The sequence below is a fragment of the Lepisosteus platostomus genome, chromosome 5, assembly GCF_059453375.1.
Source record: "Lepisosteus platostomus isolate fLepPlt1 chromosome 5, fLepPlt1.hap1, whole genome shotgun sequence".
NCBI lineage: Eukaryota > Metazoa > Chordata > Actinopteri > Semionotiformes > Lepisosteidae > Lepisosteus > Lepisosteus platostomus.
The window spans coordinates 58,416,418-58,431,903 of NC_142615.1; the positions used below are offsets into that span (position 1 = coordinate 58,416,418).

At 40.9% G+C, this 15,486-nt stretch overlaps 2 non-coding genes across 2 annotated transcripts; both read left to right on the forward strand.

The window, feature by feature from the left end:
* Positions 1 to 2,022: 2,022 nt before the first annotated feature.
* On the forward strand, positions 2,023 to 2,104 carry trnas-gcu (transfer RNA serine (anticodon GCU)). Its single transcript has one exon. It is a non-coding gene; the product is annotated as a tRNA-Ser (tRNA).
* Positions 2,105 to 12,574: 10,470 nt separating this feature from the next.
* Positions 12,575 to 12,646, forward strand: trnat-cgu (transfer RNA threonine (anticodon CGU)). The gene has a single exon. It is a non-coding gene; the product is annotated as a tRNA-Thr (tRNA).
* The last annotated feature ends 2,840 nt before the right edge of the window (positions 12,647 to 15,486 follow it).

Sequence of the window (15,486 nt, forward strand, 5' to 3'; positions counted from 1 at the left end):
GCGCTAAACCCCCACAATAACCAAACCTTAAGTAAAGCAGGAAGATCAGTTTCTGCTCGAGACAGCCGTTTTCTGAACTGTAAACCTTCAACACTGGCTTTAGACGCTGTGTGTCCGGACTCAGAGGTTGTATAAGAAAAGACTCGGAGAGCTGCAGTCGCGGCTCATTGCTCTGCGCTCCCCGTGCCCTCCCTTCTTCATTACCTTCATACACTCCTCTCAAACCACAGCAAACTCCTGAAATATTTCGGTGAACAGATACTGGGTCTTTCTTTCCGAGATATCATAGGCGAAACAATAAACACGGTGAAAACAGGAAGGTATTCTGATCGTATAGAGAAATGCGCAAAAATAAATTTCCTAAAATCCAATAAAATCTAGTTACATTCTGATGCTATTCTGATGTATCTGAATAGTTTTGGCACAGTTGTTACAGCAAAGAGACAAACTTTTTTTTTAATTTCATTCGAGCTGTAGTTTTGAAAATGTTTTTTTCAATTCTCTAAATAATACAAACACAAACACCCGTTGTAAGCGTCTGACCATTGATATTCTTGAATTACAGTATAAGCCCGTACACACGCTGGCAGGCAGTTCAGCGAATATGATGCCCCTGCAGGGGCCGAATATTAGACAGACGTATACATACAGTCATCGTGTGGAGTTTATTCCTCCTCTGCCGCAGTCTTTGCCTCTTGTCACATTTGCGCTTAATTGTCGATTTTTTGTATAGAACACCGAATATCTTGAGGAAGCCTGTCAAGCGAAGACTGATGGATTATTGAGGTGCAAACACTGGTTCAAAATCAACACCCTCTGCTATTGCCGTTGTTTCTTTGATAGTTTCTTCAAATTCCTCATCTGACCTTCAATATCGAGGGATATTGAGCATAATACCATACAAATTGTAACTTTCTTTTGATTACCAGTTTTATTAAAATGCCACCCCCTTTTACAGTTATTTTAGATGTTTGGCAAGGCGTAATATCCCCCCTCTCACCCTCAGCTAAAATATTGTAAAAGTACAACAACATTACATTATATTTAACAGCGTTTATGTTAACATTTATATTCAAATTAAGGTAAATATACGAAAATATTAAAATAGAACTCCGGCGATCTGTTGTTTTTGCTTGTCAAGTTCTCAAACAATTTTGCATTGTTTTTTAAATTACTTTAGCTGAAGATGCAACAGGAGCATAAGTGAATTCTCCCGCCACTCACTGGAACATATAATTCCATGGGTGAATACTAACTGCTTGCAAGTTGCCAATGTCGGTAATTATTGGAAATTCCCGGTAATGTTGACTCTGGTACAATTGTTTACTACTGCAAATATCAAAATAGTTCAGGTTTTGCGGAACAATTAAATTTTTGCGGTGATGATGTTTACTATAGGAAGAAGTGCGTCCCTGGGTGGGATCAAAAAACCCACCTGGGGGTTAATAGCCGAAAACGCTAACCGATTGCACCACAGAAATGCTTACACCTTGCTTTTTTTCATTTACATACTTTTGGTGAACAAAAAAATTCGCTCGCATTTCATCTTTCGCAAGCTGTATGATTTAAAAAAAACAAGTTGTTCTGCAAAGGAAATGAATAAACGCATTAAACCAAATCAAGACCTCTTTGAGTGTCCCAAATTACATGTTCTGTAAAACAAGACAGGAAAAAAAAGGTACCCCTGGAATTCGGATCCAGGATTTCCTCTTCATGAAACAGGTGTTTTAACAAGCTTTACCACAGCACCGGCAGAATACTATTCTTATACAGTTGGGTAACCACCCTCAAACCTTTGTTCTCTCGCTATTTTACCTTTGCCTACTGCCCTGTCTCTCTCAAACCTGAAGAAGGCTCCACGGGCGAAACCTTGTGTTCTCGTTCTTCTTTTTTTCGGCATGGAATAAACCTATTACCTATTCTTATACAGCCGCTTGGACACACCGCTCTGAGACATCTGAAGTCGATGTGCGCTGAGCCTGGTCGCCGAGAAAAATCATGCCCAAGGGGGGTGGCTCTCGTGACGAGGTGGCCGAGTGGTTAAGGCGATGGACTGCTAATCTATTGTGCTTTGCACGCATGGGTTTGAATCCCATCCTCGTTGGTTTATGTTTTCGACTCGTGATCCGTTTCTAAGTCGGACTTGCTTTCTTTAGCTACTGTAGTAGAGCAGTAATATTTCTAGCGTTGGCTGAACATGGCTTACAGCAGTAGCTGACAGATATAGTCTCTTAATATTTAGGTTAAATTTATGCTTTGTACTGCTTTCACCTGATATTAATAGTAGTCCTGATGACCGATTTAGGGACAGGGCGCATCTTGAAAGTGTTCTTGTTAATTTCAGTTTGGAAAAGATGCACTCACCAGAAGCAGAAACTGGTCGTATCTGCAAAATGCGCAATGCAATAGCAATGTCTTGCTATGAGTCCTTACCTGTTACAGGAGGCGTTGTAGGACTTTTTTAGCTCAGAAAAAGCTATCAATTCATCTTACATTTCTACTCCATCAATATTAGCAATGCTATCTTTACTAAGCTCTAAATATAGCTCTAAATAAATGCTAATTTTAAAATACATTTTAAAATAAATGCTATTCCATATGTTGTAACTTTGTGGTATTTAGAAATTTTATCTGAGGATGCAAGGGAAAGTATTATACAACTGTGAAAGAGGCTTGTATTTTAATACAATTTTCGAACAAAAGAAAACCAAAATCCCTATGATATTACCGTCAATATCCCTTGATGTCAACGTTCAGTTGAAAGATTTGAAGAAACTCTCAAACAAGCAACTGCAGTAGCAGAGAGTTTTGATTTAAACCGATGCTTGCAGCTCAATACTCCATTAATCCTTGAAAGAAGCAAAGACAGGGATATTTTGAGTGTCTCCATGATCCTCTTCTCAATCCAAAAGAAAGGTTTTATATGATCCTGATCCCACTAGAAAAAGGGTCAATTTCAGCCTGCACTGATGTCCCTTCAAAAATTTTACAAGAACTCTGGACGTTTATACAGTGGAAGCCTGGTCCATTTCTTCTTCTGAACGAGACTATGGGAGTGAGTATTTTGACGTCGAACTGGGATTTGAATAGAGGAACACTACACTACATTGGGCTACATGTGTGACAAAGCGTTTACTTTCCGACCTCTCGATAGCTCAATTGCTAGATCTTAAGACTGTAGACAAAAACAGCGGGCATTTCTTATGTCCCTTGTCTGAATCCAGTTTGAAGGATGGTGTTTTCTTGTTCCTTAATCAAAAAGTGAAAATTGCAAATTTGTCTTTCACTTTGATGTTCACCCGAAAGCTCAGTATGCAAAGAAGTAAAGGCTCCTGTTCTGGATAATCCTCACGTCTGATTGTTTTGCTTAGACCTTTAAAATGTACACTGTGGACTGTTTGCTCTTCCTAACACAATTAAAAAGCCGCCGACAAACGTAACGATCGGGAGTTTAGTTCAGTGATAGCGCGCACTTAAGACGCTCCGTTATCTATCGCCGGCATCTCTGTATTCTTTTTAAACGCGATATTGTTTATTCTTCGTGTGTGAATTTCAGGGAGACTCATAAACCCTTTGTCTGTTTTTAAGATACATTATTTTAAGCCAGACATAATGAAAGCGCTGAGTCGGCTGGCTGAGCACGTTGCCTCCTTTACATTCAATAGGAGCCCCGACACTAAGAGAAACGTATAGAAATGGGTTTTATCCGGCACTTTTCATGTCCAATGCGCTCGACATCTCCCACGGGCGACAAAGTTCATTTATGACACCTTTCTTTCTTCTTTCAGCAGGAGTAACAATAATGGCAACAACATGTTTGGAGTTCGGCATTTCATTTATTCTGCGGAAACATCGTATCGGAATGAACTGCCTGAGATAAAAGAGTAATTGCGGTTTCAGATCGTTTTTACAGAGCATTGCGTTGTTCTGTTCATGCTGACTACACGCTTTAGATATGTCATTTACTGCAATCGTTGCTTTTCCAGGTTTTTCTGAAATTCCTCGCATTTGAGCCAGTACTAAAACATTTCATTCCCGTCGCTGAATACATCGTGGAAACGGTATTTGCAACGGAATGCTGTCACACATGAAACCTTTTCGTTATTCGGTTCTGAAGTTTGAAAATGAAAATAAAACGGGGGTCACTTCTTAGGCTTGAAAGAAGTCCAAGCAGCATAAAAACCCGCGAATTCTCACAAATTGCATTGTGCTGCACCTTTCTTCTGCTGCTGTTATAAATATGCCTTAAACATTTGAATGCATACCTTACTGCTGCTAATCACATTCACGTGTTTACGACGCTTTTTTCTGTCCGTTATGTTTTTGCTAAGGAGTTTCTCCGTTTTCCTCGTACTGTGATTGTCAGCGAACACAACAAGACTGAAACAGTGTAAAGGCAGGTAAAAAAAAAGACAGGGTAAAACGCCTGACTGTCGGGAGTGGGATTTGAACCCGTGCCTCTATTTGGAGAGCGAAACACAAAGCTTAAAAGACACAAATCTGTGAATTCGCTGTTTTAAACGGCTCGACTATCCTGAAGAAATGGGTAATGACAGCACCAGTTGCATCCGATTTTCCATAACTTTGGGACGATTGATACGACTGGACGAACACAATTTGTGGCGTTTAGCATGACATGGAAAACGGTACCGGAGCATTCGGGTCCGGACTACCAGACTCAGAAACAGTTTTTACCCCCGCACTATCAAACTATTAAACTCCCAGCCTCTCTCACTCTCACCTAACCTCTCACCTATGATCTGAACCTCACAGTGCCTTCTTTCCTACCAAAAACCCAAACACACATTGAAAATCTACCTCTACCATACATGTCAAAAGCTCACTCTCCATCATTTCTATCCCTTTATTTCATTCTTTTGATGCATGTTTTTGCACATAACCTGTTACCTTTTTGTTGTTTTGCACACTGCTTGTTGTTGTTTTTTGCACAACGGCTGTTGTCTCTGTCTTTCTTTTGTTATACAATTGTATTGTTGTTGTGATTTTTTCTTTTCGAGAGCTAGCTAAATAGCATTTCGTTATACCATATACCTGTGTATGAGTATAATGACAATAAACTTGAACTTGAACTTGACATAGTCTTGCAGGCAGTATATTATTTTATCGTTTACTCATTTAAAAAACCACGGTCTTCTCGTTCCTAAGTCAGATTTTTAGTGCTTTCGAACGTTACTTCCAACCTGGACTGACAGCTCACCCGATCTGTTTGTGATCAGACCATGGAGTGGGGGGCTGTACCAAGCGCATGTTCCTTCCCAATGCTGAGGCGATCATTCGGAAGATGGGTGTGAAGAGAGACAAGCTTTGTCGACTAAAAAACAAGGCAGGATATGCACAAATACTAATCACTGGCGACAGTTATGCTCTCTTACTATTGAGACTCCTACATTGCGAGTTTTTTTGAAGACTTTGAAACTAAAGGAAAGCGGTGACAAATGAAACAGGCACCTTACCACTTGGCCACCGCGCCTTTGAGGAAACATGGGAATAATGTTGTTCAAATTATTATTTTCTGAATCTGGTTTACATCGCCTGGAGGCAGCAACAACAATAAAAGGGATACTTAACAAGGAGATACGCTGTAGCAGTGTGACTCCAACAGATGCTCCTGAAGAGGCTGGAAGTTTAAGCCAGCTCCTTAGAGCGCTCGGCCGCGTTACACTCAACAGCGGCTCTTCAGCTCTTGTTGTTTGACCTAGTGGTTTTATAACGTGTGGAAACGACCGCAACTTCGTTTTCTGAGATGCTTTCTCTCACGTGGTGAAATCTCGACCTCTTTGGCATCTCTGGCTTTAGTTCTTCTGTAGAACACCTCTGCTTATAGTGCCCTTGAAGTCATTTTATTTTTACAGGAAGATGCATTCCCTAACGATCTCTCCTGTTTTAGAAAGGCTTCATAAGGCGTGTTTGATTGAACGGACAAACAGTATACTAATTGTACAATGCAGATCTATGCGGCATTCGTACTGGATTTGACTGGGATTCTGAAATACTTCTTGAAAAGGTATTTAGACTTTCTTGAACCTATAATAAAAACACAGACCTGAAACTCCCTAGCTTCCAATCTCTGATGTTGCTGTCCTTAAACTCGGACGTGACGTTCTGCAGACGTGTGCATAATGTCCTGTTTTCTTGCAGTGTAGACATTTTCCTGTTCACGCTCCGCATTCATCTGCTTTGTGCGTTATTAGTCCGCACCTGTAACATGTAATGTCAGCCGTCCCCTGTTCTTCTATATCTCTAGCATGACTGCGTCCTGCTGCTCGGCTTTTGTTTGTAAAGTTTGAGCGAGCGCCCCGTTCAGTGTCACTTTGTCACTGTGGTCAGAAAGCATTCTTGAATTTGCTTGAGCTGCTTCATGAATTCTAGCGACTGTAAGAGCTCTTTCTAAAGTCAGCCCTTCCTCCTGCAGCAATTTATAGTCTCTTATGTGCACATTTTTCCACAAGTTGATCTCTTATCATGTCAGTTTCCAATACTACAAAGTCACAAGATTTAGCCAGTTCTCTTAGTGTAGTCACAAAAGCATCAACAGATTCGTCCTGAGACTAAGTTCTCTGCCTAAATTTATGCCGTTCCAAAACCACTTTTCTCCGCGGTGTAAAGTAAGCGTCTAAGGCAGCTACAGTCTGTTCATATGTACCTTTTTCTCCAGGGAGGTTGGCGAAAATCCGCTGCACGGGAGCCCCGATACAGTGCAGTAATGTAGCACGTCTCACGGCATCCTGAGCTTCTGTAGATCCACTGGCTATTTAAAAAAATCTGTACGACTCCATCCATATCTTGTATTCCGTATACAAATCCGGAGCTCCGAGGTTCAGTAGAAGCGGTGGAAAAAGCTGGGCATAAGCAAAGCTTCTCGGCGCGGCTGCCATATCTTCCATGGCGCAAGCTAAACGAAAAGTTCGAAAATTCAAAAGTTCGTTTCTACCAGCAAGAGAACTAAAATCTGCAGTGTTCTGCTCGCTTTGAGTCCGTCAACCACTCATCTCTCGTCGCCATAAATGTTGTGTATCTTAATAAAGAGACGTTTTTATATTATTTTAACTATTTTATTAACTACACAGATCACGCCCTTACACCATATATTCCTGCCTTCTACTCTCTCGTTCTGTTGTCTCGCGATGTCTACTCACTATACCACATTTAGCATGACTTCTTGTTGCAGTTGAGCTCAAAGCTGGAGATGATCTCCATATTTTAAAGATAGTCATAAACGCTCAAGAAGTAATTCATGTCAGTTTGAAGTCTGTTTCTGTTGTCTCAGCTCTTGATAAAGAAAAGCCGTGCGTGGGAGACTCCCTCTCTGAAGAAGATTGCCGTCACCCTGCGAGGGAGAAGAGCCATCAATCACCGAGGCAACCACTGAGACAGTTAACATTAAACACGTGATATGCGAGATGTTGCGATTATTTTCCCGCTTAAGGCTTCTATCGTTTCTACTCTAACGAGAAAGACCTCTTTATTAGAAGTGAGATTTTATCAAACGTCTCCAGGGTTAACTGCGACCTGAACGCAACGCCTAAGACCACCAGCCATCTTGCCTGTACTGAAATATTTGTGAATATTTTATTTCATTATTTGTGAAGCTTTCAGTTTAGTGCGGAGTTCAGAAGGAGGATTCGCTCGCTGAATGATCTCTCAGGAAATCCCGGGTGAGATTCAACAGGTGTTTTCTGCAACAGCCACGCCAAGTGTGAAGCAATCTCTGGATTTCCTGAATTTTAACTAAATTATTAGTTCAAATAATTTAGGATTTAACAGAACTAAAAGAGGTACATTTAAAACAGCAGCGCAACTCTGGAGCACGTCGAGTGTGCCTGTATTTAATTGTGTAAACCTGGCTCTCTCTGGACAGGAGCAAAGAGTTCTCACTCAACAGAAGATTACGATGTGAGCACTATAACATAAAGCAGCTGGAGATGCCATGGATTGAACCCGGGACCTCATACATGCAAAGCATGCGCGCTACCACCGAGCTACATCCCCGATGAAACAGGTAAAGGAACAGACTTAGAGATGTGCAGATGCTCACTGATCACAATCCACCACTCACGAAGAATGCCTGCAGTTTCCCACTTTCGCGTTTACTCTACTACAGAGTAAATTCATGGGAATGAAGAAATAAGGAAGGAAAAATAATTGCATTGAAGCTTCAAAAGACTGGGCACAAATTAATCTATTATTTTTGTATCCAGTCACACGTGCGACTGTGGTTAATCCCCAGACGGGGAAGTGCTTTTTTTCTACCTCCTTACTCGACTGTCTTTCAATTCTGTTTTATTTGAAAGCTTTTTGCATCTTTTAAGTGCTCTTGATTAAACTATGCATAGAAAAACAGCACTACTGATGATTTTCATGGACCGATGCACACTTATTCTGTACAACTCGAGTGATAAAACCCTGTCTGCAAATATTGTAGAAGAAAATAAAAGGGTGAAACAACGCCCCAACCAAAGGAATGGTAACAGGGAGGATCGTGTTCTTATTTGATAAGTCCTTTTGAGATGTCTTGTCAAAGCACACAGGCGTTAGAGCTGAATAAGTTACTTTAAGTGGTGTTTTTAAACAAAGATGGAACATGTTATTTCTATACCAGGAAGAAAGGAGCAGACTTTAACTTTAAGAGGCAAAAACGACACCTTATCAAAGTTAATATTAATTAAAATGACATCACAACAAAAGAGTGGAGACTTGAGTGAATAAAATTAGTTTTCATTGGACGTCTGTGTCTCCATAACTTTGTAGGTGAGAGAGAGGATTGTGATAATTTGCAGGTGCTTCTCAGAAGTGCGTTCCTGGTACAGGCGCCTTCCAAATAATTGAGTCGGGTTTGAATCCCAGCCAGTACAAACCCAAATCTTTTCAAGATAATTTGTGGTCCGCTAACAAATCTTTTGAAACACTACAACAGGTAACACCCCGTGTGAAACATCATGAACATCTGTTAAAGCCTGAGTTTTACATACTCTAACGTAAATAAACGTTAGTGTCTACCGGTGTGTGAGCCAATTTCTCCAAAAAAATATGTGTTAGTCTGTCGGGAGGCTGTGCAGGGTGTTAAGAAATAGAATTTCTAAAAGACAGGCTCCCTAAGCTTAACATCAAGGCAGAAAAAATGCTGTTTTCTCTACAGAAATGCTCTTTACATTTCAGCACTGCTGCAACTCCCTTTATAAAGGGTGTGCACACGTATGGCATTGTACAACCAAGGCATTGAAAGTTTTTTTTTAATTATTGTTCCAAAAAATGTTCCATTTGTTTTCTTTTTAATGTTGTTGATTAAAAGATTTTATTAAATGTGAAAAAAATCTGAATGTGAAAACAGGTCAAAATGCTATTGAAAACAATCAGTAATGTGAGGAAAGATGGATTGTGGGAGCCCCTTAACTACCCATGTCATGTTGTATTTCTCACTCATTCTACTGGGAGTGGTGCCGTCGCTTCTGGATAAAGTCTGTCAGTGGTCATTCCAGACGGGTCAGGTATGACTGCTCTTCCGCACAAGAGACACGTGACTTGCGAGGATCCCGACAGTGTCTTCCTTCTTTCAGAGCCCGGATAGCTCAGTCGGTACCCAGTGGGCAAAAGACGTATAATATACGTCTATTAAACGCATACCTTAGACGTCTAAATGTGGTCCGTGTTTAGACGTTCATTATACATAAATGGTTGGAGTTCTATTATACGGATAAATTTAGAGGACTATTATACATATATGGTTGGAGTTCCGGAAAAAGTATTTTCGCAGTAATTAATTTACAGTAATTAATTTACACGTGTATAATAAATATAGTAAACATAATAAATATAATATAAATATAATAAATAAATATATATAACAAATATACTAAATATAGTAAATATAATAAATTAATTACTGCGAAAATAATTTACTTCGTACACTGTGCAGAGTGCCGTATACTCCTAGTTGCGGCACATACATACAGTAAAAAGCCTCAGGCACTGTGTTAGATGTGTTTTCGACGTTATATATGCGTTTATTCATGTCGTCGATTTTACGGTTGCAATTCGACGTTGATTATACGTCGAGGCGACGTATATATACGTATAGCCGTAATTTCGCCGTAAATATACGTATATTCGACGAATCAATGCCCACTGGGTAGAGCATCAGACTTTTAATCTGAGGGCCCAGGGTTCAAGTCCCTGTTCAGGCGGCTATGCCGTTCTTAAGTCTATTGTGAATGTCATTCTAAGTAGTCTCTTATCTTTCACTCTTCTAGCTGTACTGTGGTTATTTTAAATGTCCATTACTTGTATTTACAGTAGTGTATTTAGTGTTTCATTTCACAAACCGAAAATGTTCAAGTAGATCTTGTCACTCTACTCCACGTAATCATCTAAATTAAATCACAGTAGAGTACAGAACACGCAGTGAGGAGCTCACACAGTGAGTACTCTTGAATACGACAAGAGGAAAGGCACACTGCACATCTGCAGAACATCACGTCCGAGTTTACAGTGACAGCAGAGGTTAGAAGCGAAGTAGTTTTTTATTACTCGCTTGCTGAACGATCTCTCAAGAAACCTCGGTGGAGATTTAACGGGTGTCTAATAATCACGTTCAAAAAGATGACGATAAGTTTTTTTTTAACTAGGTAGCCTTAATGGCAACACGGTGTGAGTAGATCTTAAAGCAGCTGCAGACAGAGTACCCGTAATGGCAACACATCCGCATAAGAAGCGCTTTCGGGTTCTGATAATTTTTATTGAGCGCTGCTCTAAGTACCACAGGCAAGATGGCTGGTGGTCTAAGGCGTTGCGTTCAGGTCGCAGTTAACCCTGGAGACGTTTGTTAAAATCTCACTTCTCATAAAGAGGTCTTTCTCGTTAGAGTAGAAACGATAGAAGCCTTAAGCGGGAAAAAAATCACAACATCTTGCATTTCACGTGTTTAATGTTAACTGTCTCAGTGGTTGCCTCGGTGATTGATGGCTCTTCTCCCTCGCAGGGTGACGGCAAACTTCTTCAGAGAGGGAGTCTCCCACGCACGGCTTTTCTTTATCAAGAGCTGAGACAACAGAAACAGACTTCAAACTGACATGAATTACTTCTTGAGCGTTTATGACCGTCTTTAAAAGCTGAGAGCAGGTGAAAAAGTCTTTGGAAATGAGGAAATGACAGCTGACAGTAAACAGAGCTGACGCTCAGCTGCAGACAAGCGCTCCTCGTTAGTATAGTGCTGAGTACCCCCGCTTGTTGCGCGGGAGACTGGGGTACGTTTCTGTGACAGGGCGCTGGTTTAATTTTTTAACAACCTGACTTCACTTAAAAAGTGTGTACTGTGTACTACGTTTCGGACTAGTTAGTGCGGTAGAATATGGAGATCATCTCCAGCTTTGAGCTCAACTGCAACAAGAAGTCATGCTAAATGTAGTATAGTGAGTAGACATCGCGAGACAACAGAACGAGAGTAGAAAGCAGGAATATAAGGTGTAAGGGCGTGATCTGTGTAGTTAACAAAATAGTTAAAATAATATAAAAACTTCTCTAAATTTAGATACACAACATTTATGGCGACCAGAGATGGGTGCTTGACGGACTCAAAGCGAGCAAAACACTGCAGATTTTAGTTATCTTGCTGGTAGAAACGAACTTCTGAATTTTCGGACTTTTCGTTTAGCTTGCCCATTGGAAGATATGGCCGCCGCGCCGAGAAGCTTTGCTTATGCCCGGCTTTTTCCACCGCTTCTACTGAACCTCGGAGCTCCGGATTTGTATACGGAATACAAGATATGGATGGAGTCGTACAGGTTTTTTTTAAATAGCCGGTGGATCTACAGAAGCTCAGGATGCCGTGAGACGTGCTACATTACTGCACTGTATCGGGGCTCCCGTGCAGCGGATTTTCGCCAACCTCCCTGGAGAAAAAGACTGTAGCTGCCTTAGACGCTTCCTTTACACCGCGGAGAAATGTGGTTTTGGAACGGCATAAATTTAGGCAGAGAACTTAGTCTCAGGACGAATCTGTTGATGCTTTTGTGACTGCACTAAGAGAACTGGCTAAATCTTGTGACTTTGGAGTATTGGAAACTGACATGTTAAGAGATCAACTTGTGGAAAAATGTGCACATAAGAGACTATAAATTGCTGCAGGAGGAAGGGCTGACTTTAAAAAGAGCTCTTACAGTCGCTAGAATTCATGAAGCAGCTCAAGCAGAATCAAGAATGCTTTCTGACCACAGTGACAAAGTGACACTGAACGGGGCGCTCGCTCAAACTTTACAAACAAAAGCCGAGCAGCAGGACGCAGTCATGCTAGAGATATAGAAGAACAGGGGACGGCTGACATTACATGTTACAGGTGCGGACTAATAACGCACAAAGCAGATGAATGCGGAGCGTGAACAGGAAAATGTCTACACTGCAAGAAAACAGGACATTGTGCACACGTCTGCAGAACATCACGTCCGAGTTTAAGGACAAGTATCCCTTTTATTGTTGTTGCTGCCTCCGGTTTACATTTGGCGATGTAAACCAGATTCAGAAAAAAATAATTTGAACAACCTTATTCCCATGTTTGCTCGGAGGCGCGGTGGCCAAGTGGTAAGGCGTCGGTCTCGTAAATCGAAGAGCGTGGGTTCAAACCCCACCCGTGCCTGTTTCATTTGTCACTTCTTTCCTTTAGTTTCAAAGTCTTAAAAAAAACTAGCAATGTAGGGATCTCAGTAGTAAGAGAGCATAACTGTCGCCAGTGATTAGTATTCTTGCATATCCTGCCTTGTTTTTTAGTCGACAAAGCTTATCTCTTCACACCCATCTTCCGAATGATCGCCTCAGCATTGGGAAGGAACGTGCGCTTGGTACAACCCCCCACTCCATGGTCTGATCGCAAACAGATCGGGTGAGCTGTCAGTCCAGGTTGGAAGTAACGTTCGAAAGCACTAAAAATCTGACTTAGGAACGAGAAGACAGTGCTTTTTTATACGAGTAAACGATAAAATAATATACTGCCTGCAAGACTATGTCAAGTTCACGTTCAAGTCCAAGTTTATTGTCATACTCATACACAGGTATATGGTATAACGAAATGCTATTTAGCTAGCTCTCGGACATAAGTAGTACAAAGAAAAAAACACAAAAACAAAACAATTGTATAACAAAAGAAAGACAACAGCCGATGTGCAAAAAACAACAACAGGCAGTGTGCAAAACAACAAAAAGGTAACAGGTTATGTGCAAAAACATGCATCAAAAGAATGAAATAAAGGGATAGAAATGATGGGGAGTGAGCTTTTGACATGTATGGTAGAGATAGATTTTCAATGTGTGTTTGGGTGTTTGGTAAGAAAGAAGGCACTGTAAGGTTCAGATCATAGGTGAGAGGTTAGGTGAGAGTAAGAGAGGCTGGGAGTTTAATAGTTTGATAGTGCGGGGGTAAAATTATTTTCGAGTCTGGTAGTCCGGACCCGAATGCTCCGGTACCGTTTTCCATGTCATGCTAAACGCCACAAATTGTGTTCGTCCAGTCGTATCTATTGTCCTAAAGTTACGGAAAATTGCATGCGACTGGTGCAATCAGCACACATTTCTTCAGGATAGTCGAGCAGTTTAAAACAGCAAATTCACAGCTTTTTATAAGCTTTGTGTTTCGCTCTCCAAATAGGGCCATGGGTTCAAATCCCACTCCTGATAATCACGTGTTTTACCCTGTCTTTTTTTACCTGCCTTTACACTGTTTCAGTCTTGTTGTGTTCGCTGACAATCACAGTACAAGGAAAACGGAGAAACTGTTTAAGGCTGGTTTATAAAAGCAGCAGAAGAAAGGTGCAGCACAATGCAATTTGTGAGAATTTGCGGGTTTTTATGCTGCTTGGACTTCTTTCAAGCCTATGAAGTGACCCCCATTTTATTTTCATTTTCAAACTTCAGAACCGAATAACAAAAAGGTTTCATACTGTATGTGACAGCATTCCGTTGCAAATACCGTTTCCACTATGTATTCAGCGACGGGAATGAAATATTTTAGTGCTGGCTCAAATGCGAGGAATTTCAGAAAAACCCGGAAAAGCAACGCTTGCAGTAAATGACAAATTTAAAGCGTGTAGTCAGCATGAACAGAACAACGCAATGCTCTGTAAAAACGATCTGAAGCCGCAATTACTCTTTTATCTCGGGCAGTTCATTCCGATACGATGTTTCCGCAGAATAAATGAAATGCCGAACTCCAAAGATGTTGTTGCCATTATTGTTACTCCTGCTGCTGTAGTTTTAAGCTTTAATCAGTGGGTATGTAATGTTGTAAAGGGGCTGGACTACTATGTTCAGTCCAAATTCCACTATGTGAATTTATGCTTTTTTAATATAAGCATTAACAATACAATGCGTGCTCAAAAACCGTTACTTATTAGCTTAAGAAGCGGCAGTGTTTTGACAAAGTGTGGTATTCGAACAGAAAATGCTGAAGTGTTTAATACTTGCTTGTAATCAGATCTCCCTCGATTTAGACAAACTCTTGTTCGGCCGATGATTTCAGATCAAAATCTGAATCAAATGGAAAGAAAGCTGAATTACGCTGGGTACTGGGTATCACTGTTACGCCATCAGGTCATGCTAGGAGGATTGGGGGGGGGATCAAATTGACACAGAGGGACCCACTGTGGGGGCTGAACCCACAGTTCTGAGATTAAGAGATTCTTGCTCTATGGACTGCGCCTATATAACTCTTGTGCTACAGCAGTAATGCTTCTGGGTGTGGATGAACATGACATAATAGACTGACAGCAGGAACACGTGGCCCACAGGCAGTGACAGTATCGCTATATTTGGCTGCAGTATATTGTGTTAAGAGCAGCAATAACTTTCCTGCAGAGATGGGAGTGCCTTTAATACAGCTCTTTCAATCAGACAGAGTAACAGGAACTGACCTAAAGTTTCGGCTGTGGATCCGTCTCCACATAGGGGAAAGAGACAGTAAAATAGCGATGAAGAAACAGAAAGATTTGTGCTCGCTGCAAAGTAGCAAAGAGGTGGTCAGACACATAAAATAGCTTGGTGATAATTTGCAGCGACAGTTTTATGTTATTTAGCACACGGATTTCTCTTCATGTTCCTTAAGATGTGTAATTTGTATGTTGGTTGTATGAGAACATGTTCTTCTAAAGTCCTGTCAATTGACAGTGGAGAGCTTGCTGGTGCAGTCGAACAAATCTGTGTTATATTGTTAAAATAGATTAGCTAATGAGCAACGAGAGTATAAATGAATTCTCCCACCCTCCATTCGAAGATAAAACTCCATGTGCGAGTCTAAGTTTCCTTGAAGCTACTGATGTTCGTCATTATTGGACATTCCCGGTGATATTGACTAAGGAGCTCAATTTTTACTTGTTGTAGTTCAACATGTGTAAAACATTCGTATCCCCTGCAAATATCGGCAAGGTCAGTGATATTCTCAACAATTTGTGCCATTGCAATTCGTGCAATTCATGCCATACTTTTTCG